General features: G+C 38.3%; 1 protein-coding gene across 1 annotated transcript in view; it reads left to right on the top strand.

Annotated features, from left to right (window-relative positions):
* The window catches only part of csmd2 (CUB and Sushi multiple domains 2), a 148,983-nt gene that overhangs the window by 13,269 nt on the left and 108,467 nt on the right, over positions 1–27,247 (top strand). Inside the window, exon 4 of the mRNA XM_085900693.1 lies at positions 6,884–6,967. The gene's annotated coding sequence lies outside the window, so the exon portion shown is untranslated. The remainder of the gene's footprint in view (positions 1–6,883; positions 6,968–27,247) is intronic.

A 27,247-nucleotide genomic window follows, 5' to 3' on the forward strand; every position in this document is an offset into this window, starting at 1 on the left:
TGCAATAATGAGCATTCCCTTGACTGCTTTGATTGCGTAACTCATTAGTGTTCACAATTGTCTCTTGAGCACTCCCCTTAGATTTGCTCTTGTGCTAAGTTTGCAGGCAGAAGCGTGCTTGGTCTGTTGACTGTTTTCTTAATACTGGAGTTTTTTTTTTTTTTATAGAGCTTGCGGATGATTATCTTTAGCATCTTAATGTGTCCTGACAAAAGTGCCAGGAAAGGTTTATGGGAGTTTATGATGAGAGTATCGTGTTTGACTACAGCTGAATGGGTGAAATACCGACCACTAGAGTGATGCGGTTAAAGACATGCAATTTTAAATGAAGCAAATGTATTCTAGCAGTTGAATTTTTCCATTTTTATTGTTTTGTTTTGGCACCAGAGGGGAAAAATGTGCGTTTGCAGTTAGATTGTAGACCCCACCGTGTGCTTTTCAAAGCTCAACACGGCTTATTTCCTTTCCGCTGGTTCCGACTGCAACACTTGTTTATGCGTACCCGAGCGTTGAAAGCCGCCGAGACCCAAATATATGTTTGCAAATTTGATTTACACGGCATCAAATTCCTTGCTTTCCTTTTTTACAGTAGAAGCATATATAATTATCTCACAAATAATAATAATAATGATAACTAAATAATAATAATAATGAGGAAAAAAATGGAAAACAGGAGTGGGAACAAAATAAAACATCTCAACTTGGGAACATGTCTTGTTTTTGTGAATCTAAGAAACCCTTTGTAGTCTAGTTATTGAGATGTGATGCATACATATTCCTTCAAACGGATTATGTACATGTAAACGTGTGGCACGAGGGGAATGAAAATCAGTTTGCCCCCCACTTCTGTAACTTGAGTCCTACAAAAGTAACATGTTGATTTCTTGAGTGTTTGAATTCTGCAACAATATTATGATCCCGCAATCCAAAGCCTTTTTAATAGAGATTATATCTGCATTTAGCCATTAGGACTCCATTCCATTCACTTTGATGCACAAAACGCAGGCCTGATTGTAAACACAACAAAAAGGTGGAAGTGGTATTTCAAAGACATCAGCTCCTATGGCAAATCCAAAAATAGACACATGTACCTGTTGTGTATAGTCGTCATGCTACAATTAGGTTTTGAGAAAAAAAAAAAAAAAAAAAAAAAAAGCCAAATGATTACTAGGTAGCACGTACCGTATCCATCACCTACTCCGAGGTGGTTATTAAGACTAATTTTAGCCAAAGCCCGATGTACCAAGCACCACTATACTACCGGAATCTCCCCTAATGTGTGAGCAGGAATGAAAGCGAGAGTGAAGGTTATCATCATTCCGAGGCTAATGGCTAACATCTGCAGTGCATTATGTGGAAGTTAACTAACGTGTGCCACTCACTCACCTTAATAGCAACATTGTCCTAAAAAGAGATACAAAATAGGAGTGTGATTGCGTAATAACTTTGAGGCTTAGTAATAACTCCACCCTATCTTGTAAAACACATTTATGGATTAAGGGAACGACCTGTCAACATGTTTTACTTTAGCGATTAACAACTGTCACTGGTTAGTATTATTTTTTTTTTTTATGGTAATTCGTGTATTTTTATTCCTGTCAGTCAAAGGAAGTCTTTACACCTTCAGAGTTGGCTCCATTGTGCCTGTTTGGATGGCACGTATGCTGGAAATATTCATTGATTGCTTTTTAATGACACAGTTTACCTCATGCGAAGTCCGATATTGCAAAGCATAAAGGAAGAAACCAGGAAAGATATTGTCTTAGATATTGGGGCAGTTGGTGGTTAAAGGCTGGAAACATTATGCGGTATGCAGTAATTGCAAGTTGTACATTTGGTTTGCTTCCTGCTGTGTGAGCGCATACTTGAGTGTGTTTATATTTTTGTGGTACCTTATGTTCTGAAATTTTCAATGCAATGGCAGATGCTGCAGATGTAGTCTGACCTCTGATTTGTGGAGTAGAAACATTGGATATGTGCTTTTACATTTTCAGCCCTGAAACATATTTTTTGAATGCAAAATGATATTAGTGTTCGAACAAAAACGTTTGATGAATACGTCCAATTTATTTGCTGTTGAATAAAAAAACAATTAAAAGCTCAAGATCTACTCTGATGCTTGAAAATTCAATTATAACACAAGTGAGAGGTGATTTGTGAAGGGAATGACTGATAACAAAAACAAAAACTTCATATTAATGACACCAAATGTACGCTGGCTTTACTGCCTGCACAGTTTTCTTAATTCTGTTGAGGCTTGAAGTGCGAAGATTTCTTTGCAGGGCCACTCTGCCAGTTTTGCTTCCAGCAGCAGTCCAGACACTTATCAGAGCAGCGAGTGTGAAATTATCTCTCGGTGCGGTGATTGTCCACTTGCTGCGGCCATTGCTCCCTTGCAACACTAACAACACTTTTTTTTTTTTTAGACCAGCTATACCATCTGCACTGGGACGAAGCAAGGAAGATTCACGTTTACTCTTCCTCAGACACCCACGGAAGTTATCCGAGCATTAATAGAGAACGTAAATGAATTAGTTCCCGTAAATTTTGGAATATTAGCCGCAACTTATTTTTGCATATTTTGAACCCTGAATCGCGAGTTTTAGCTGGTGCGGTTTATAGTCTGGTGCGGCTTATAGTCCGAAAATTACGGTAGTAGGTGAATGTTTTGGCAGTACAAGTATGCTTGCAAATACTCAAGTATTCGCTCACTGGTTGGGATATTAGTTGAAAGGTTCAAGCAGATTTTGCATTTGGTATTTATCACAGATCACCTCATTCAATGGCTTGGTTTTTATTTTGTTATGAATGATTTCAATAATTCTATCTTCTTTCTTGCTCAGCAGTCAAGTTCTGCCTCTCCTTGTTAGACCCAAACTGTACTCATTTTTTATGCGTAAACAATTAATTGAATATGAACAGCTTTCCTTGTTGCTTACCACCCAAAGTCGATTAGCTAATTGGAAAACACTGCACGCCGGGCTATCGATGAGATCCTTTTATGCAACGTGCAGTTTTGCAGGAGACCATCTTGGATTTAGTCATAGTCATTTAAAATTAATGAGAACAATTGTCTGTGCTTCTGGCTTTTTGTAAAATTCAACATTGTGTCGCTTGTGACTCACCAGGCAACACATGGCCAGAATTGTAAATTACTGAATGACTGTTATGTTAGTTATGATTGTTAGATTCAATCATTGCTAGCGAGGAACTAAAATGAGATTACAAATACAGCCAATTGTTTTTTTCTCTGATTAAAGAGACCATTTTTGCAAAATGTCATCGTAAATATATGCTCGATGTCGTATCCTGGAATAATATAAATATATGGGAAAAGTGCCACGTAGTTTATATTTTCGTAATGAATCCAATTCATCTCGGCAAGCTTCACCGTTGTCGTCACCATAAAAAAATATAAGAGATCGTAAAAATGCTAGTATAAAATCAAATTTACTTTGGAGCTGAAATTTAATGTAGACTCTGGCTGTTTATAAATTTCATTTTTGGATTGAACTATTGCGTTGGTTTATTTATTATATTGTATTTATGCCCCATTTGAAACAAATCTGTCACAATTTAGTTTACATTGAATTAGTGTGTTATTCGGAATTACATCATTGACATCAAATGGACCAAAATAAACAGAGAGAAAAATACAGTAAAAATTGATCAACTGGTTATTAATAGCAATCAATATAAACAAACTTAGATAAGCTACAATTCCCAACAGAAACATTCAACTTGACTGCCTCATAATTCATCGAGTCCAATTGGACGGTGGTCCACCCTTTAGCTTCACTTTTCTGGGAAAGACTTTCCCACAAGGGTTAGGTGTCTGTTTAATGGAATTTTTGACCCTTTGTGAGGTCACACCGATGTGCTTTCAGTCTCCACTGTAATTCATCCCAGAGGTGTTCTAGCAGGTCAGGTTGAGGTCAGGACCAGAGATGTTCAGCCACACCAAATTCCCTCATTGTCTTCATGGACCTACTGTATTTTTCAGACCATAAGGCATACATCGAATCATTTAATTTTTTCAAGAATTGTTTGGATGCCGTTGAGACATTCCGATTGATTTTCTCGTTGTTGAACTCAACCCTCTGTATTAACAATGGAATGTCACTTAAATTCATATGAGAGCCAAAACAGGTGAAGGAATATTTTGTGGCAATATATTGCAGATTAGACTCAAACCGTCTCCTGCGGTTGTGTCCAATTGTCCAGACTCGGTTTCTAATGCCAGTGAGGCTCAAGTTTAGGCCTGAGGTTTCACATGTCCTCCAGCAATATGTCGTGTCGTATTGGCTTCAAAATCTTTCCCAACTGCCCTGACAAGTGGTAGTGATGCATTCACACAGAAGTGTGTGTTGCCTCCGAGGCCATCAGCAGCGTACAAGGCAGAGTGATGAAGACACAGACAAGCCTGGAGGACAAAAAATATACACACAGTATATATATTTAGTTTTTTTCCAGAGAAACAGTATAATACAATATATATGGCCTTTGGGTTTTTATTCAGGATTCATACCTAATTGCAAAAATCTCCACCAAAAGTTTACATTGTCATCTCAATCTGTTCAGTCCCGATGATTCAAATATGATTACTCATCAAGCAGCTAGATTGTTTAAGAAAAAGTATAGTAGAGATATTTTCGTGGTGGTTTGGCCTTGGGAGTTTTCAGCTGTTGAAGGTTTAATACAACGGTTGCATGGTAGTCTAGTTTGTGTCAAAGTAAATTGGGTAGCTCTGTTGTCACTTTGTGATATGTTGTTTTCAGCCTGGAGTGGAGAGCTTTGTTTGTTTTGCTTGCTTTTGTGTCTGGTGAAATCAACAGGATGACAGATAAAGCTAGGAGAATGGAACGTAAGGAGATTTTGGAGACAGATGTTGTTCAATAATTAAGCTTTGGAAAAATGTGTCTCGTCCCTTCGTCATAGCTACGAAACACGAGTGAAACACTGATTGTAATGCGAATAGAGTGTAAACATTTGCTCCACGGCTTTTTATCTTGGCAAGCTGTGAGGCCATGCGCCGTGTCTCCCCCTACCACCCCCCCCCCTCTCGTTGAAGGGCATCGGTTTTCTTCTTGATTGATGCAAACATGCTAAGTCATAAATTGGCTAGTATAATAAACATCCTTTGTGCGACTTCCTCTCTATCCCTTCTTGGCACGGTTTCTCGCGAATGCCCATTGCCTTCCATACTTGACGACATGACTCACTCCAATGATAGCTTGTAACTCGGGGAACCTTAATTCAAATGGCGGACTGCTCTGATTTATCCCAGTGTCAACCACACGGGCTCTTGGCAGCGCCGTGCATGAACAAAGATGGAAATTATGTGGGATGTAATTCACGCGAATGGAACGGACAGCTATAAATGGGTCCCCTGACGACTACTCAGTGCATTTAGCAGGCCTTAAGGGAGAGACACATGGCCGGGCAAGGTAATATCACCTGCTGTGATGCTGTATTTCATTGACATAATATATGCAAACTGAATTCCCTCGCAGGGCAAACGCTTGAGGGCTGAGCGATATATTGTCAATAACAATGCCGCCACTCTGCTGTGCTTTTTGAGACTCGGCAATTCCGTTTTTTACCATGCCAAACTCATGACATGAAAGTATGGACGGGATATCAGCAAGTTTGATTTCTTTGAGTGCTCTTTGTCAGCATTGTGATCTTTTTTGATTGTTTTCTTTGCTCTTCATATCAAATTGTAAATTAGAATTAAGTGAAGCAGTACGATGCAGCTGCCTTTGCACACAGTTCTGTAACTGATTATCACACACAATTGAGTGATGACAGCTGCCATTGTCACAGCTCAAGTCTGACCTCAATAAAACATTGAAGTTGGTTTTTTTATTAGATGAAGAGTTATTAAAGCTAAAGACAAACGGGAACTCTTGTGAACCTATCACATACTGCAAATTCTATAAATAGATTTTTTTTTTTCTTACATTTGCATCACAGATTTGTTCATTCTTTCTCCCTCGCTTTATTCCTGACATACTTGAAGATTCCCAATCCAACCACTTGCTGCTTTATTTATATAACGAAAACCTGATCTGCACTTCACAGAACAATCCTTTTTATTTTTATCTCTCGTAGTTTAATTTTGGTCTCCTTCTGCTGACTTTATGGGACTTTAAAAAAAAAACACCATTCCAACAAATTCACAAATGTAATAAAGGATAATAATAACAATACAATGAATAAAAAAATATAAAAAAATTAAAATAAAAATACATGAAAAATAAAAATGATGGAAAATAAATAAAGTATACACTACATACCACCTTTTTAATGTACTTCAATCAATAACAATGCTAAAAATCCCAACCGCAAAATCACTTGGCGGCACAATTTAACATTTCAGCGTGCCACCTATCCAACGTTTGAACCATGCGGTGCATCGCTACAGGGGTTTAAATCATAATCTTATTAACATTCCACACATCCTGTCTGGAATTGATGCGAGGATGAAGGTACTACCACTTTAATGCCACAAATTGAAAATCGTATTTTCGAGGACTCCTGTGGGTTAGCGGCACTCAGAATGCTAATCAAACCCGTCCACCACCACCACTTGTGATGCAACAGCTACAAAAGGCTGTTTTCTTTACTCATGTCTTTATGTTGAGATGTCAGAAAGCAAGCCAAGGCCTTGACGCCAATGGAGTAAAATGTCATTTCATAGCAATTTGTCAACTAGAGTAGGTGACAACAGAGAGAAGTTGTTGTTGTATTGACTACTGCAGACAAAAAAGTAAACCGGCTGCTAGATTTTACCGTGACACGTCCACGTTTATATTTGATTGCCTTGAAGCGAAACTGACACTGACTTTTGATTTAAAAGCCAAATTTGCTTGTGTTACAGTGGTGCCTTGAGATACAAGGAAAGAAAAATTACTCCACAGTATTGACATCATAGCTTTTGGCAGAAGATAAAGAACATATGACTGTGAGTACTGTTATATTGAATGTCTAAATGTGTTAAAATTCAAAATTGGAAATATTTGCATTTTTATTACTATTAGTATTTTATGCTGGTGATTTTTTTCCTGTTTAAAAATCTGGAACTAACTTGGCTAATTGGCTGCAAAAATTTATATAACAAGACGTGAACGAATGTGCTTCTATCTAAAGTTTTTCCAAAAGTAGCTGCCTTCACACTTTTCCAAATTAATGTTCTCCTCACACCCCGACGCTGATCCATTCAGACAGGAGAGGAATCGATAGATGAAGAGGTCACTCTTGTCGGCATCTCGCCGAATTCAATTTACCCCCCTTTTTTTTTTTATACGTACCGCATCTTCTCTTTTGTATTCGGGCAAGCGTAGATACTTAACAGGGGACCTGGGAAAACAACAATTTGAAATGAAAATGACAACAGCTGACATTTTTTTCGTCATATATATATATATATATATATATATATATATATATATATATATATATATATATATTTCGTTTATAGTCATTACTGTTTTGCTTTGCTGATTTAGTGCCACACCGTTTACCGACATGTAGCAGAAATTTACTGTACATCCTCAACCTGTATTTTTCAAGAATGCTTGCCTGCAATCATCCATCAACAAATGGCTCTCATTACTCCAATCGAATCCTCACTCAAGGTGCATTTAGCGATGGAAAAGAAAAATAGACTAGTTTTTTTGTGTGCATCTTCCAATCTGGTGACATGGATAATTAATCACCCAAGCGATAGGCCTCAGTTCTTCATTATCTAGCCTGGATTGTCTTTGTGTGTGTGTGATTGCATGTGTGTGTTGGGAATTGTGCTCACTCTTCTAATTTGTTTTTTTTTTCTTTCCAGTTATTTGCTTTCCTTCGAGCAAACATGCTCAGATAAACACATTTGTCAAACATTCAACACCTTCTTAAAATCAATATTGATGATGATGATAATAACTTGCTAATTTTATTTTTATTATTTTCACTGGATTCTATGATATCCCAACATACCAAATGAAGAAGAAATTACTGAAGGTCACTCCACCCACAAATAAATATAAAGAAATCATAAAAGAGTACAAACCTTGGCAAAGGCTGCCAATCTATTTTTGTTTAGCACGTACCACTTGGAAAATATCTGCTATCTAAAATTGGGAAGTGGCCTTCACTAGACAACATTCATATTCATGACAACCTTTGGGACAGTAGGCTCTAGGTTGAAAAGAGAATTGCAAAAATAAAAAAAAGGTTTTGAACCCTGACATAAACGTCTCATTCAATATCATTGCGCAGCAGCGCTGTTGCTCAAGCTGAAACGGAATGTGCATCAAAAATCTTCAATAATATTCAATCCCATAGGATGCTATTAATGTGATGAATTGTATTATGTTGGCTAACAATCACCCAATTTAACATCTAAATGACACAGCAGGGGTAATTATGATGATAGCAAAAGCAGCTGTGATCCGTGAGATAATATTTTCAATTATAAACATGACATCTCGTTGAGAAATAATGGGGATCACGTACTGAAGTCACTTGTGATGTTGTCATGTTATTTGTCAATTAGTTCATTCAAATTCAGATTCAATCTGAATAAGAACAAAAATATAAACAAAAAGAAAATCCATGTTTCCTTTTGTCTTTGCAGAAGTGTGCACACCCTCTTACAACAGGCATTGTGGTTGAGAATTAACCAATCACATTCAAATTCACGTGTGGGCGTCAGAAAAAAAGATTTATACTTGTCTGCCGTTTGAACATGTGCACTTTTTCCATCGGCGAAGCAAGGCAGAACAGAGGAAGGGAGCATTAAGAAAATGGAGTCAGTGACTCAGCACTAAACATCATTTTGGGAACATAACCTTGTGTCACGAATCCAGCAGCTGAAAATAAACAGATGTAGAATATTTGGATGGCTGAACACATTCAACCTGGACCACATTCACTCTCTACCAGTCTGTGTAGTCTACTGCAATATTTACAAGTAACTCCCCCCCCAACACCCCCCCACGCACTAAACTGACCCTTTACCAAATGTTTCCAATTTACTTCTGTTTCTATGGTAACCATTTTTTTCCTTTTTAGCTAAGAAATAAGATGCCATAATTTTACCCTCTGTTGGTTGTTAACATATCGTTGTAGTGTCCTTGGCTGTGTACAGACATTGATAATCATTAGTTCATTATAAACAATGCATCGCCCCATCTATTAGTGATTGACAATTAATTACATCACTGCTGTACAATCTGAAATATCATATTCAGATTTATCCTGTGTGTCTGACGCATTTTCTGTACCTCTACTTTGCTACTTGATAGGCGTGCAACATTACGCTCTGTCCTCGCTTATTTCTTGTAGCTATTTGCTCTTGTGATTTTTAGCCGAGATGTTCCAGGAAGACGTAGTCCACAGGCTGAGGACATGGAAGGCCACTTTTCAGGGAACTCAGATGTTGAAAGCCAAAAACTTTGGATACTTTTGTCCTAATTTTCTTTTTTTTTTTTCCTTAACCATAAAATTCAAGGAATGTTACATCAATTGGCGAGTCTCAATTCAACAATTGGTTGATGTCAAGAATCAGTATGTGTTCATACGCCTTCAGACTGAAAAAAATACTGGAACTGGATTACATCCATTATTCTGCTACCATTTTATTGAGTCAAGTCTGAGTCGGAAATGTCATAACGTGAGATGTCGGAGCCAGTAAGTGGCATTTCAAACCCTGTTGGTGGCACATCTCAGGGGATAGCAAAACCAATCTGTCACCCCCCCACCCCCTTGATGTTTCGACAATTTTTAATCCAGGGTCAACATTTGCTTTTCCCCTATTCACTGATCACTTTATCTTTCCTCAGCAAAATAAATAAATTACTTTTCATACATGACGACAAAGTATTATGAATACAAGATACTTAAAAATGTACGTATTGGCACCAAGATGAACTGATGCAAGCGTCGGAAATGCCAGGCTAAAAAAATAAAGGACAATGTTGTCGATCTCATTTGGTATGCATTGTCCAAGAAATTCACCAACCTACTTTTTCATCCGCCTGTATTACCATCTCACTACAGTTGATAACACCACGGTGGCATCACAAAATCATCTGTTTGATATGCACGGGGAAGCGTTTGTACCTCATCATACTTTCTGTCTGATGTCCAATGGTGCACTTTACCAGAATAGATGATGACTTGTTCTCATCTTTTCATGCACTCTCATCTCTGCAATGCCTCCAATCCTTTTAGCTTCACGTTACTTTGGCCGTATATGGCCAAAATCTGTTTCGAGCTCACAACAAGACCTCTAATCTTATGTGCTAATTAGCTTTTGCTTCCCTTGATTTTTGTTTTGTTTTCCGGCATTATACCTTTTCAGCAGGCGTTTGATTTTATTCAATCAATAATACTTGCTAATATCCTTACGTCAGATTTGTTTTTACCATTCTGCGTAATAATATGCAAACAATAATTCCATTATTCGTTTTGTCAAAACTCACCGTAGTTTCGTCTGTCCCAATAATTAGCGATCATTTTTAATCATTCTCTGTAATGGAGGGTGTTTTTGGGGGATAAAGAGGGTAACTTTGATAGATATAAGAGTTTATGGGAGTTGACAAGGCACATTTCACAGAGGACATTAGATCTGGCAGCTTGTCAAAGAGAACACTGGAAAAAAGAGCAACGAGGGCGGGAGGTGGGGAGATTGAAAGGGAAACTCAAAGGTCACTCGGCCGGTCATCAGATAAGAGAAGTTTTCCATTCTGCTTTCCTTTTACCTTTTCTTCATCCTCCTTATCTTGGCGTCATCCATCCCATTAATTACCGTTTGGGGAAACAAGAGGAGTGAAGAGTGCCTCCCATTAAACGATAATATATAGTCAGGAGATGCAGAATGTAATTACCTGGGGACCGGAGATTGTTGGCTTTAGTACCGAGAAGATTCTTTACTAAATAAGGTTTTTGAAGGACATTAAAAACATTTATGATCGCCCTCTGCTTTCTCTTTGCTGCCTTATAAGTGGGATGATAAGATCTCTTTAAACTCCCGCCGAGAAAAATCGTTAAACTATTGATGCTGAAGACTCGTGAAGTGTTGCGGATACTTTGGAATAACTTTTCAAAAATATATTTATGATATGTTTACTGGTTGTCGAGGTTGTTATTTTTAATTAATTCCATCTGATCTCCAGTAAATGCTCAATGTGTACTGTTTCACATTCCCAATTTTTTTTTTTCCGTATTTGGTAAGCTGAGAGCAATCACAGTTTCACACAAGTGTGTGAAATGACATTCCTAAAGCCAAAATAATGCTTTGTCCTACCACACAAAATAAACCCTTTCCCTCTTCTTCACTGCTGGATGCCATTGGCAGCTGCAAACTCCACGTGGTGCCCCAAATTGATCGTTTTAATTAAAATTTGTCATTGGAAAATGTGCACAAACAAGTCTTTTAGAGCAACAGATTTGCACTTCGACTGAGCTCATAAGGCCCAGCAGGGGTAAATCAGATATTGGGGTCAATAACTAGCTTCTCTTGAATTAATATAAAGGAGCAAATAAAAGATGTTCGATGCAATATTCCAAATGGGTTGTAGCCTGTAACTTTTTTCAATAACTCTAAGTGTTTTCTGGGCTCTTGCAAAAAAAAATCTCAAAGTGTTTTGGGAGTGTAAAAATGGGACCAAGATGGGTGGGTCTGAAATGTCAAGCGTTAAATGGATTAATACCTTTTCTCTTTAGCCCTTTCTCCCTTTCCACTCCATACCCCCCCAAAAAAAGTTATTTGTGCAGAAAAATGAAGGTGCATTCAAAAAAAGATGATAAATCTCTTCAGGATTTTTCTTTTCTTTATAACGTCACATTAGGACTATCAACGAGCCTTTCCTCTCGTTTCCATAACCCTCTATCCTTCCACTGTGACCTCTGTTTCCTCATCTGGTGCTTTTGCAAACAGGTTTACGCTGCACATTTATGTTTTTGCCTCCAGGCCCCTCTTGTACAGGCCATTTGCTCTTTTACAACCAACAGAATATCCTCTCTGCTAAGACCTCTTTTCTAATTTGTGGCTAGTGCCATTATTTAATTATATGAGCGGAAAATGCTGGATATAAAACGATGTTACCGTAGAGCTCAACGTTCAATGAATGGTATGCTTGCCCATATATGAAATGCAAAATCCAGGTTTCCTCCATTTTGGCACAGGTAGCAAATTCCACATAATTGATCTATGAGAAGTTGTCAAGTGACTCTTACTTGACAAGTCAATTGTTCCTCCTTCTGCCTCTCTGTGATAGTCATATCACCGCTGCCAGCTTGACTCTGACATTAGAAGGGCGCCGCAGGGGCCAGTTGGCTCGGATCGGGCGCAAGCTCGCTCTCATCCGCTGGCCATTATAATAACAGTGAATATTATTTGATCACATTTCTATCCAATGCTTACAATGTTTGTCTTGACTGTGCATTTAAAATAAATAGAGAAAAACCAACGGGAGGCTAAACAAGTTTGCGAGTGTGCTTGCAAACATTTGAAATCATTTATTAGATAGAATCGTAGGTCAGACTATCAACAAAAACAATGACTCATAGAGAAAACCGAAAGAATGAAGTCATTATGCGGCCTGATAACTCCTGCAGTACATTTTGCAACAACATTGCAATTTGGGACAAGGCTAAGAAGAAACTGGAAAGGAGGAATGGGGAGCAACAGGATAATGTTGGAGCTGTGGATCAGTACGCATGCATATTTGACAAAGACGCAATATCGTTCGACCTACATTTCTGACTTGTGAAATGCATACAGTGATGGCGTATTTTCACATAAGCTCATCTGCAGTCGCTATTGCAGACTCTGCTCTCCCATAGGGATTATCATGCTTGACACCTCTCAGGCTGAATGGCTTCCCGCTGACAGGCTGGTGATCTGTCTGCTCTGACACTTGCGCACACCCCGACCTCTCCCCACATTCCAATAGAGAGCAGCACCCCACTTGGCTTTTTCCTATGTAAATCTCTCAATAAGTGTCACGGGGAATTGGAAGTGAGACAGAGGAAATTGGAATTGTTTGCGTGAATGGGGCACAATCCGAGTCAGAGTGGGGATTATTTATTCAAAAGTGGAATGTTTGGAGTAACTGACATGCAATTTTAGGTTGTCAGCCATTTGTTTTTTGATATTTCAATGCTAATCAGTAGAGATGGGTTATGTTAAATGTGGGTTATGTATTAAATATGATTGTACTGTAGGGCAAAGTCTAATTAGTAGAGTGCCACCAATTATTTCCTCCTTAAGCTATTATTGCTCACAGTATGAAGCCTATTGATTTCAAATACCACTCAGAGGTTGATGAATGAGGCCAAAAAAATGAAGATTGAAGTCGTTTTTTTCCTCCACTCCAATGGCTAATTTTTCAAACACAGACTGCCACTTTGTACCTCAGCCAAGTGTCCTTCCTGACACTAACTGGCACTGGCCTTTACTTTACCTCTTGGTGCAAAAAAAAAAAAAAAACCCTTTTCAGCATTCTCTACACTGTTAATACGAGGCAGGTCATTAATTAGACGCACTAAGTGTGAACAGACACGAAGATGTGCTAGTCAAATAATATTTGGATCATCTTTGGAAGTGTGGCATTTAAGAGCGTCTGCAGCAGCTCATAGATTGAAATTATAAAGATAACAAAATAAATACAGACGAAATTATTATTTTATTGTTTTTGTAACATGTAAATTTGATTTAAAATGATAGAGCATCTAATGAAATCGTTTCACTTGGAACTATATCATGACACGCATCAAATCACATTTAATTGGAGAGTTATCATAGAAGGAAATTGCACATTTACAGAACTGGCAAGTTCATGTAAATGTATATAAAATGTCAACAAAAATATATTGCATCATAGCCTCTCGAGCTGAGCCGCACCGTATCAAATCGAATCGTAATCCCGCCGAATCAGACCGAATTGAATCGTTGCACCCTCACCGTCCTTGAATTGTCTCTTGTAAAAAGATGCACAACCCTAATGTATATGCATAAAATGGGCTATTCCTGGACTTATGTAAAACTACAATCTGATTCATAAATTCAATCAAATTTGAACAAAATCTTAAAAGTCCAGACCACCTGCTGTGTATTTGTGCGGCTTGGTGCGCCTACGTAGAATTTGTCAGCCTCACCGCAAGCATTCGTCGGGTTCAGGTTGATCTCATTAGCAAGGTAATTCCTCTGGCGCAACAGCTCAGTAATGGCACAAAACGGTAATGACACTTTAATGGCCCTCGTCAATGCCCACTGGCCAGACCCTGAAACTTGATTTGACTACTGCGCCGCCACTGATCCAAAAAATATGAATAGAAAACTAACCGTCATTATATCTGCCATAGAAATGAAATCAGAACAGCCATAATCCACTTCTCAGCTCGCTGTGCTTTGTCTCATTTCAGCTCATCCGTTGCTTGGGCAATAAATCTCTCCCCCGGCTTCCACTTTTCTTTCTTTGCTGACTTTCCGCCGCTCTCTTGCCTCTTTACGCTCTTTTGTTTGTCTTTCGTCTGTCCGTATCAGGCTTCATTTTTCAGTCCCCTGTGCTTCAAAATGCATCAGTAGATTGGATTCTCATTTTTATTGTGAAGGATGAGACAATGGGAGTTTAGAAAGCAGAACGGGCAAACAATGCCATCTGAGCTATTGCAAGAACATAAGACCCCCGTTAAGGATTGATAAAGACTTTGCTATCAGTCGACTAAGTTTCAAAGAAAACAATAGTAATGTTAATATCGACTGTGTACGGACAAACGAAGCGAAGGCCAAAAACTCGCCGCTAATCTCCTCCACGTACGATTGAGTTTCTCACATATCGTTGATAAGATTGAAAGGATTAGGGTGTCACTCAAAATAGCAAGAATGTGGAAAAATGGAAGGGTCTCTTAATCTCACACAGCCATCAGCGCTGTTGACTGAGCAAATGAGACGCTTTCAAAGCTCGATATGTGTCGGGGGAAGTAACTATGTTTAGTTAAGTCGGCAGCACGTAAAAGGAAATGTAGTGTATGAAGTTGGATTTGATTATTGGTATCAATTACCATATTTGCGGTGAAAATGTTCTGGGTGGATGTTGGGATTAAAAAGCAGATGGATTAATCTACACAGTTGTTGTGACAACAACAATAAAGAAAGAAAAACACGAATCACTGATGAAGATTCACTCGCTATATCTTCATTTTCTGAAAACGCATTAGACTCGCGAATGGAACAAGCGCCATTAATTTTTTAGCTGAGTGCTGCGGATGATCTGCAGCACGGCTAACCAGTGGCTTGTGTCAAAGTCATAAAGTTACATTCCGCTTCCATTTATTTGCATAAAGCGAGTTGCGCAAAACACTCTCTGGCCTTGTGCCACTTGTCTTTAAAAGCAATTTCTAAAGATGTACAATAGCTTTTGGTCCAAAAGTTCTTTTTTTTGTCTTTTAAGCTTCAATGTTAAATAAAGCAAAACGCATGTTATAGAACTGGTAAGCGCCACTTTCAATTCAGCTTTTAGTATCAACCAGGTAGTGTAAAAAGTAAAAAGCAAGAGGAGAGTACATCATATTAAACATTAATAGCAGAGATATATAGGCAGAGGTAAAATATTCATGGTTAAAACAAAGCTGTTTTCTTATAGGACAGCTTCTATAGTCTCGACTTTGGCTGTAGCAATCAAAGAAACAAATAAAAACCCTTTGCATGGCGTGTAGCTCAGTAATGACCCTGCAAAATAAGCCGTGAGCTTTAGCAGTATTGAAACGTTTTATTTTACGCCATGACGTGACAGCGTCCATGTTGGAGCAGATTTTTTTTCTTTCCCCACACCTCCTGCCGCTTCGCACTTCTCGTCTTTTGTCTCGCTGCCAATCAATAGACCTCGACTATAATTTACCTTGCTGTGACGTCCAGCTCCAGGTCACTCTTTTCTTTTTTTTTTTTTTCCCTAAATGCTCTGTGTCACGTGTAAAAAGCGACAAACCACACTATTTATGTTGCACTTGAAAGGTTTTTGAGTTTGGTCTATTACTGTTGCACGCCAAGCTAATGACTTCCCCAGAGTTTGAGGTCCCTACAATCTTGTTTGAAGTCATCCTTGAAGCTTCATCCTCACCTTGACTTCTCAACACTGTCATCTCATTTGCTTTTGGTTTTTGCTCCGTCACTACCTGGTGGTCGGCTGCACTCTGTACCTCTTCCACATCCTCCTCCTCCTCCTCCTCCTCCTATCTTGTTATCCCTTTAGACCTGTGAAACCTAGAAGATGAAATCGCTCCTCTTATGTGATGAAATTGCACGGAGGCTGAAGCAAAGCTTCTAAGCTTGGGAAGACTTTAAAGCAGAAGAAGATTGGAAGCGTTAAAAAGCCACACTATATGAAAGTCAAACTCCTCAGGTGTTTTGGTTGTTTAGAAGACAAATGTTTACGGGACTAAAGAGATTTTTTGCTTTGCTTTTTTTGTTTATGTTACGGTCAAACCCAACAACCTGTACTTTTACTCCAAAATTTTTAAGTGCCATTACCCCCAATTAGCAGTAATTCTTCAAAGGGCGCCAATGGAAAACAATTTCCTGTCTCCATTTTATTTTTACTGTGACATGTTAAAATGTTTTTGATTATTACAAGAACATTATTTTTCCTTTTTCACATATTTCTAAATTGGTTCTAAATGTCAGGTTTTGTTCTCCTGTCTGAACTTGTTAGTCAAATCGAACAGAAGGCTTTCATCATGTTGCTAACACAATTAAAACAATTTAACTGAACAATATATCGTCAACTATGTGAAACTAATCAAACCTTTTTAAAAAAAAAAAACGTGCTAGCGTTGCCCTTTATCCAGCATGTTATTTCTGCAGACCTTGAAGATCACAGCCATTTTATTTTCAAAGAATTGCCACTGCCTTGAGACTCCAAAAGAGCTAACAAACAGTCCATGTACAAACATGGTTAAAGGAGGGAGGAAAAAAAATATATAGCAGTGACTCAGCTTGAAATAAATAATGCATTTGATTCTAGTTGTGATGAGACTTACGAAAGGCTCCTTAGGGAGCTTGGAGTATTTCGTTTGCTGCTTTAAATTGTTAAAAAAAAAAAAAAGGGCCTATTAGACAGCAACCAAACATGTATAAAACATAGAACAAAGTGACTTAACTGTTTGAGTGGTTATGCTAATTGGGGGTTTAGAGGAAAAATGATTCTTTTTTCTTTTTTTTTTGTATTGTAAAGATAAGGCATGAAAGGTCACTTTTTTTTTTCCTCCGAGAGAGTTGAAGGCAACTTTAAATAAGAGAACAAAAGAATAATGGCGGTGAATGAAGGAACGGACAGTGGAGTTGAGTAATGGATCATGCTGGCAGAGGTCAGGCAAGAGCAAGCTGTATAATTAACTATAGATAGCTCAGTAATCATGCAAGTAATATAGTGTTTCGGCTTTCAGATAATTAGTCACGCCAATAGAAGCTTCTCTATGGTGTTTATACTTCACATAACTGGCTTTGTTTGTGCGCACAGGTGCACGCTGGATGCGGTTTGCGTTATCTTTATGGACATGCAAAAACAAAGCTCGATAAATCTGTCCGTACTTTCTCGTGTGCAGGCCAGCATTGCCTAATGAGATTTAAGTCGGCCATTTTCTGAGAGGTAGACTTAAGACATATTTGGAAAAATTGGAATTAAACAGAAAAAAATAATTCATTAAATAAAAAAAAATATTTAGATATTTTTAATAAATAGTGAATGGGTTTGGGTTGTTTTAAATCTCGAGTCAGATCCTTGGGAATAAATCACAATAGTTTTAGTGGCAATACAAACATTCTGCTTTGAAATATTTTGATCATTTCCAACATGGATGACAAAGCCAAGTAAATGTCAGGCAATACTGAGGCATGTAAATTGTCCTGACTCGTATTTATTTCATTCATCATTGCAATAGTACAAGTGTGGACCGTCTTCAAACCATTGTGTCAAGCTTGTCCAGCTTAATTCCTGTGGGGGCTGTGGGGGGAAAAAATAACAAAATGTCAGGCCAAATGAAGCTCACGTTTTAGTTAATAGTTTCAGGCATTTTTTTGTTTTGTTTTTTTAAGGGCTCCACATCCCAAGAGTTCCTTTGGATAAGCCATTAAGTGGGCCTCTCTAGTGAAGTCTAAAACTCATACGTGAACTCTCCATGTGTGGATCATCCAAATGCCGATGCCAATTCGAATGTTTTCTTTCATTATCTCCCCCACCACCCAAATCGGTTTGAGTAATCACAAACCTCGTCGTGTATTCCTTTGTAGTCCATAGCAGCCCGGTGGGCTATAAACACAACACATTTCAGACTTTGTCAAAATCTATTCATCTGATTATCCACCGGAAGTGACTGGTTAAAACAGATGCTGCCGTTAAAGCTGAAACCCGAGCATACCTTTAAAGTTCAATCATCTAGTGTATCGTGACACGTTGGTTCCCTGTTCCATGGCATAGAAAAGACACATTTACATGCTACTTTGGAGATGAATAAAACATTACTGTTTGTTCAAAGGCCACCGTGGCATTTCCCAGTGGCCCGGCTAAGCTTAGGCGGGAGATTGCATTTCATGTTTGATACATATGCCGCACTATGGACTAAGGTGAGACGTTTCAGAGGAAAAAAAAAAAAAAAGAGTTAATCTTATGTGATTTGAATCGTTTGCAGTGCCTTAATTTTCAGGCTTAATATATATATATATATTTTAATTTACCTTTATATAATATAATATAATATAATATGATATAATATACACATATTTTAGAAATATTTATATATTTTATTTATATTTTATGGTCTCGATGGTCAGAGTACCTTTCTAATTTCCTTGCATTGCTTCATGGTGGCTGGATGTGGGCACCGATCACCTGTAGAGACTTTCACTGACGGTCATTGATGATTTCAATTTCGTGGCGATTCCTTAATGCCCCGCCGTCGTGCCAAAACAGATTTCTCGCCGGTTGTTTTTGGGTTGCAATCGATTGGGAGCGTGAGATACAATTAAGCAGCTTCGCCTTTCCTTGTCATTTCCCATGAGGAGTGGCAGCCGCGTTTCACCATCGCTGCTCCCCTCGACTCCCGCTGTCGGCTGCTCTTCTGGCTTAATGGCCTCTGCATCAGGCTCAGCCACTTTTGCCATCCTTTTCACTCTACCTTCTCCTTTGAGAGTGGATGCAAGTGGAATATTTACATATATTTAGTCCAACTCCATCCTACTATGAAACTGTTTTTTAAACACATATATCTTTGTGGGGGAACAGAAAACTATTCTACTGAACGCCATCTTTGACGGTCTGCATTTTTATTTTATGAAGGCGAACAGTTTGCATCATGAAATCAAGTGTTGTGTTGCAATTTTCAGATATAATTTTAAATATATTAGCTAGCGTAAGAAAGCAAGCAAGCTGTTTGCCCTAAAACAATTTGCTGAGTTGTTTTTATTTGTCTCTAGAGTAGGCAAAAAAATACAAGCGCAAAACTTAAAATATTTTTGTTGAATTGCCCGACTAAAAGGTTTATCATTTGTTGCCTTGAAAGTTTGACTTCACCCAACTTTTTACTTTGCAGTGCAGAATGAAGTGAGAATCAAAGGAAAAGAATGAAAGTGATTATATTTCAGTTTAAAAAAAAAAAAAAAAAAAACCATTTTCTTGTAGGATGTTTCATCATATGCAGCAATTGAAACACAAGTTTTTTTTGTCTTGCTCATGCTGTGAGTGTATGCAGAGCCGCGTTTTCATTCCCGGCCTTTTTGATTTCGGAGATGCTTCACCAAAGATCATTTGCAGTCGAGTCTTGCTCTGGCACCCTTCCTGCATCTCCTGTGCAATGTCTTCACCCTTTGTTGCCCTACGCCTGTTATTGTTCATGCCAAAACAACAACAACAAAAATCCTGCCTTGGAAATGAAAGTGCTGTACAATGCCGACCAACTTTCTTTTCTCAGAGGCACTGAAGCAGCATTTGTTTCCCACCTTGGGGGTAGATGATGAAAAACACGTGTTTGGAAAAACAAACAAGTGCATTTGTGCTCGACATTGTTGAATAGTGTTGACATCAAATTCAATATACTATTGAACAAATCTCCTCCCTAAAGTTTTGAAGTTTAATTTACCACCCCACTGGTAAAGATGAATTGGCTGCAGTATATTTGGATTTGCAAACAAAATAAGAAGCTGCAGAAGCCAACATGTGATGATTGCAAACAATTCAGGGATAGGCTCAAGCTCACCACTGTTTCCAGTGAGCCAATAGAAAAGAAATGCATGCATTTATACATTTATCTTCAGAGAACGGCTAGCTCTATATTGTAAAACTTTAAATCCATCAATTAATAAGTAAAATAAAACAATTCGAAAATCCAACTTGACTCAATTCTAGAAACAACCACAGAGCTGTACATCAATAAAAAAAATACAGACTGATGCTTTATTAACATTTCAGGTCAGCTCCCACTGGGATCTAAAAAAAAAAAAAAAAACGTGAGCGTCGTGTATCGGTGCTTGACTAGCTAAAGATGAATACGGATCATTAGTGCAGCCAAGGATGTCTACAAGCCTCCACACTGAGAGCAATAGGTCCTCCCTCAAGACACTTTTGCAAATGTCAAGCCCTCATGGCTTATCTCAGAGTTCAGGGTTTCCTCCCACATTGAAAAATATTACAGTCCCATCACGACTCAATTTATGTCCCGATACAGTCTAATAATCCACAGCGTCCAGCCGGAGTCATTCGAGGATATTCCGCCACGGTAGACTCTTCTTTTGTCCGATATGGAAAAAAAAAAGTCTGACATTTTACTTGAAGTCTATATTTTCCACCGGGTGTGAAAATCATATGACCAAGTCAATTGAAAATATCCATTAAGGCCACATACATTGACTTAAATGCAATTGACAGGGTGGCATTTGCCATGACATTCAGAAAGCCAATATTACAAAATGGAAATACAAAATAAGTTACTCCACTATTGAACTTCATACTGAAAGAGGATGTCGAGTGAAAAAATGTTGTTTGCACTTCCATGCAAATATAATTTTAGTATTTTCAGTGAGCTCCATAGAAACAGGCCAACGTCTCTTAATTGTCCTTATTTTTCTTTCATTTCCATAATTCACTGCAATTCAACTTGCAATTTTTTATATTAGCACTTTTCTGCTGCATTTTTTAGCAAATATTGTCCAAATTTGTTCCTTTATTGAAGTTCCAGTATGCTCGTGTTCTGAAGACATGTTCCACAAATGGCTCCGAGGCAACTGCATCCTTCACCGCATGAAGGATGCTCACTATAGGATCCATTAAAAGACCCGGCATTTACGAAGCATGAAGTTCCCCACAGCAAAGTGTGTCATGAAAAATGAGGAAAGCAGGTGGACAAAAAAATGTCCATGGGCCTTGTAACCAAACCTTTTGTGACCATTGTTGTAACATGGAACAATATAAACGCTATCAATGAAAATGTCTTTCTATAGAACCATAATTCTGTCAGACATTTAATATGCATTTTTCAGTTTTGTTTACCTCCGGAAATCAATGTAATTCATAGTCATTTGCGAGCCCACTAAATCATCAATAATTACAGCCTTTGGAAATGCTGAGGAATCCTTCGTGACAATTAGCGGGACGCGCCGCGTATTAAGAAGAGGTTCGATAGTTCAATAACCAATCTTCCATCTGAATCATTATTTCTCTCCTCATTATGATTGTTCAGCCCCGTGCTTTGTGCATTTTCAGTTTGATTTGCTTCATGTGAATAGATCTGGAAATGGAAAGCAGTTCTTACTTGTATGATGTAATACAAAAGATAAATATAAAAATAATTATAAATAAATAACATGGAAGTACAAAATATTGTAAATAATAAATGTGAAAAATGAAAAAAAAATATATATAAACAACGTAGCCAAAAAAGTACTGAGAAAACATTTTTTTCCATTACTCTTGTGTGCACTATCTAACCTATAAATGGAAATCTCCCAAAATTGTCTGCTTCTTATAAACTAGCATGCCTTTGAGTCTGAAAAATACAGCAATTGAAACTTAAATCCAAATGTGGAGAGTTCATTTGAATAAAACATGACATTTCAAGGTTCTGTAGAGAAACATCCCAAGCGCACTTATCAAACTCACCTTGGGCCAAACACACAAGGAGGCTTCTTCGATCATTACGATGTCTTCCTATACTCACCGTGACGTTATCGCATCACTATTTAGGAAATTGCTTTCTACCTCCATTTGCTGATTATTACACGGATTGCTTTTTTTTATGACTCCGTGGCCCGCGTGCAATTTGCCCTGAGGTTAGAGGTGATGAACGCGAGATTATCCAAACATCCACATAAATTATTTGACCTTGACATTGTACGATTTTTAGGGTTTGTCTTTTACTAGAGCTGTGATTGTTGTTTATAACCAAAGTCCTTTTAGGCCCTCGAGTTTGTCCAAGTTGTAAATTATTCTTCGCTATGGTCTCAGTGACATCAATTGTCATCTTTCTTTTATAATTTCTACAGTATTTATTCATATCAAGTCAAACATGTCAAGAGACGAGCCATTGCTTCCAAATGTGTCTGAATGCTCAGGCAAACCTCATTTAACCTCATTTTTCCAGCAGAAAGCAAAAGTGGTGCTGGTTGATAATTGAGAGTTACGCAATGACCATGAATTTTCTCAAATGGAGACGTTCATACATTTTGACAAAATATCCGGTTCCATTAATCCCGACCAAGGCCCAGTCGATGCTCGCTTCTGTGTAATGAGAGAATAAGCACAGCGGCGATGTGGCCGAGTGACTGAGGGAGAGCGTCGACGGGCGCTAACACGACATGGCTTTAAGTAGGGCGACTGCATGCGGAGAGCTGACTTTCTTGGCGATCACTCTGATAAATAGGCTTGATGAGGCTGGATGGTTGAGTGTTCTCGGCGCGGGGGTAAGCGAGCTGAGCCGTCACGGTGGCGGTTCCAGCGCTCTGATGAAGTGGAAGCGATTATGACATTAGGTTGTTGAAGCCTCTTTGATTTGTGCTATTTATTTATTTATTTCGGCAGGGCGGATTTGGTGCTACTGTTTTTTTTATTTATTTATTTCTTCGTGCACGAACTTGTGCTTCAAAAATGATCATTCTTGGACCGTTTTTACCCCCGCAAAGTGTTTTATCAGTAAAGTCATGCATGAAGGAAGCTCACAAATTTATAGATCAAAGCACAAGAGTGGCATAGTAATTACAAGTTGAAGACTTCACGCCAGCTTTGTTTGTAACATAAGCTTTGCCTTCTTAATAACGAGAGGAAAAATAATCGCACGTCATCGTGACAGCTCAATAGACGTCGGGCATCATAATCGTAATCACGACTCTGTTCATTACCGATAATTTGCCCTCAGTTTAATATGTGACCCAAAGGCCTTATTTGTAACTACAGCGATTTGAGGCTGACACCAGGCACTTGTGTATAATTGCTTTGCAGTGAGAACTAAGTGGGGCACCATGCTGTGATGCTTTAGGGTCAAACGAGGAGATGCTGGCCCAACTTTGCTTTGACACAGTTGAAGAATTGGCAAGCGATGCATTGTCACAATTTTTTTTTTTTTATTGCACTCTGTATCTGTCACGTTAGCCATTTATTTGCAAGTAAAAAGTCTCAATTCATAGGAACTTTAATTATCTTACCTTTTACGGCCAACTCGTCACTTGTGGCGTCTTTCTATAAACATGAGCCAGTCGGTGGTTCTGCAGTGATAAAAATTCATGACATCAAGTTATGAATTCATAGAATGTGTCACAGTAAAAGCTTGCAGTCTTTCAATATTAGCATTTCTGTAATGAAAAAAAAGCTTTAGGATGTATTTTTTTTTGTCGCGCTTTTTTTAGAATTGAAAGCACTGTACCTTAGAGAGTAGTAGGAGAGCTACAACCTGTGAGATACTTCTGGCAACAGTACTTTGTAAAAAGTTGTTGAAATAAGTCCTCAAAAAGTTGATATATTTGTCACACAAGCTTACCTTGTACGTTTGCTAACTTTGTTTTGATACACTCGGCAACAGAAGAGCTCAAGGTGTGATATGTGCAATACGTGCGCTTAAAGGAAGGAAATAAGAGGACCCGCCATTTCCCCCTTGAGGCAGCGTGTATTCTTTCAGCCGACATTCAAAGATATCTCTTCTCCCTTGACGTGATCCGTGCCTCAAACACGACTGGCGGCGTGAACAAATCCCAAAAGACAATTCCATTAAAACCCTGTGGCTCGCCTTGAAGATGGCTGATTTGCGCAACGTTTAGAAGGCAGGCAGGGATTTAGTCATGTCATGGATTTAGTCACTACTCTTACTGGCCTGGATATATTGTGACATAATTCAGCTTGAATATTTACCTTAACCAGATATGAATGAGTCACTCTAAGTCCATATTGAAATTGCTTTTGACAATATTTTTAAAATTCAGGTACTCATTTCAAAACTATTATTATTGCAGCTTCTGCCCTTAGACCTCTAAAATTCATTTTTACCTTGAATGAATCCAAGTTAGTTGGCTTGTTTTTATTTAAGAACCATGTTTAAGACTTGATGAGTCAGCGAAACTGTGTGACTTAACATTGCTCGATGACCATTGAGTGGAACTGACTGTTTGCGACATTAGTCTCTGTCAAGGCTTCTTCTATGGAGAAAAGGCCTGGAAGAAGAGCAGCCTTGAATTAGTAGCGCTGACAATGCTCCTGATTTGCATCTTTCCAAATGGGCTCTCTGTCATTGAGCCAAGAACAAAGTACAAAAGATCACGGTTGATTTGACCTAAACGCACTTGCCAAAAAAGACAGACATATTCACAAGATCGCTTCCAAACTGCATCTTTCAAATTTGGATGCACTTGGAGAATACTTCATTAAAAATGTGTTCAGTCAATTAAATATACGTTTCTTTATTACCAGGCTGAACACAAAGACAATTGAGTATTTATCGAAACTTTGTGCCGATACGATTAATCGATGAAATTATTTCATGCATTCTATATTTTTCAATTGATCTCCAAATTATTTTGTAATCTGTACTTTTTTCTCCCTCGGCCTAAAAAAAAAATCATGTTGATCAGTTCCTATTGATAACTCATAATATGACAAATGACCTGTTTATTCTTTTTGACATATAACACACCACTCCACAAAATTTACAATATTGTTTATTAAATTAAAAAACGGATAGAAAGACAGCCAGACATTTTTATTCAACTCTTGGCTCTCATTTGTAAATGTGTATTTATTGATAAGTCCCAAGAGGTTGTTGCAAGATCCATCTTATAATTTTGTCCCATAAAAATGCATTTGGTAATTATGAATATAAAATATAAATATGTTTGCTTGTGAAAAACATTTCTCAATAGATGTATCAAGTTAGCTGGGATAAAATAAACATTGAGAAAGGAATCCCCTCGGTATCATCAGCGGTCTTCCTGAAACCTGATTAGTGTCCAGTCCCTCCATACACTGCCTTGTAAAGGACAAAAACACAATAACCTCAACTCTCTCTGTCGAAATAAAAAGTTCATAGGATGGATTGACGAGCGATCGAGTTTCCAGACCGTCCGCAAGGACTACAAGAGCGGTGCCACAACATATACAATGCATTCCATCTGGAATTCGGCGACCATAAAATTCGATCATCCGGCCAGTCAGATTGCAACCTGGATTTTGCCAGAGGCGATGAACTTTTACATTCACTGATACCTCAGTTATTGAAGTGGGTGCAAATCAAGTTGCGGGAAATTCCCCCCCCCCCCCCCGATACATTACCCTCGATACCTGCAACTCTGTTTACCTACTCACATCAGAATCCAAATTACGATCCCAATCTCCAACTGCCGCTTCAAACTCCCCTTTTGGTTTGTGCCCATTGATATACAAATCAGCAATTGAAAATAGAGCCGGCTTTTCTTTATGAAAAAAAAAAAGATATGCTGAGGTTATGATCCTTTTTTTCATTCATGCGTATCCAGATTACGCAGGAGGCAATGCAATGGCTGTCAGCGCTAGCTTTTGTACCCCCCCCCCCCACCCGATTTTACTATTTACCCATCAAAAGGCTGCAAAACAGCACCAGTAATGAGATGCTCGTAACTCAGAGACGCCGGCTGTCATGGTGAGCCGAGCAGCACGACCTATACCTCCCAGTATTGCGGCCCTGATGAGTGGATGATAATACCATCAAGAAGATTAGTTTCTCCGCAGAGAGCCGTCTCCTCGTTGTTGTCTCACAGCCATCACTTGCTTTGTCTAAGTCTAGTTCAAACAAAAGCCTCAACGTGGAACAGATGACTCAAATCTTGTCTTTGATACTAGACTTGACTCGGGGACACTGACAGAACCAGGTCTTGCTTCCTGCTTGGTGTTAATTTTGCAATATGTTCGGATTGACTTGGATATGTTTGTTGCATTGGCGTTGAAAAAGAATGCAGGGACGTTCTTCATATCCTGTTTGAACAGACTGGTTTTTTTTTTTGTTCTTTTATGTTGCTTTTATTATCCGACTCATTTTCGGATCTCACTTCTTGGCAGTATTTTACCCCAAAGGTTCTGAGGCATTATCAGATGGCTTGCTTTTCAGAGGAGGCGTAGGGAATTGGGTTTGACGTTTCAAAGACATAAATGCCTTTGTTACAAAAAATCTCCATTGAGATCATAATTTAGATACCGTCTAAGTAAGAACATATTTGCACAACGCTAAGATTAGCGATTGTATAACCAAATGCAATCTTACGCTCGATTGTATTCCTTTTGTGCCAGGACACGTACAGAAAAAAAAAACAAGCACTGTAGTGTATTCATATTTTGCACGTTTATTACTTTTATGTACCATAACAATATTTGCAATCGCCGTAATTTGGGTATGAATATGTTGTTAGGATTTGTTATAATTTTCACACTGGGAGAATATGACAACAGAAGGGACAAAAAAAACTTTGTTTATTTGTTCATTTTTAAATTTGCCTTCCAGCGACATGGGCATTTGTTTTCAGTTATATTAAAAAAAATAGGCACAAAACCTGATACAGTATTTATTTTGCTATTATTTTGATTGATTATTTTCTCTTCCAATTTTGATGATGTTTTGTCTAAATAAGTTGGAGCTCCGTGGTTGCCATGGCAATGAAAGAACCAACTCGTCTCTTTACCATAAATCAATGTATCCACAAAACGGTTATTGTTGGATGAATTTACGACATATTGTTGCTTTAAGTCTATTC

The sequence above is a fragment of the Syngnathus leptorhynchus genome, chromosome 20 (genome assembly GCF_054491065.1).
Source record: "Syngnathus leptorhynchus isolate UIUO chromosome 20, UIUO_Slep, whole genome shotgun sequence".
Classification (NCBI taxonomy): domain Eukaryota; kingdom Metazoa; phylum Chordata; class Actinopteri; order Syngnathiformes; family Syngnathidae; genus Syngnathus; species Syngnathus leptorhynchus.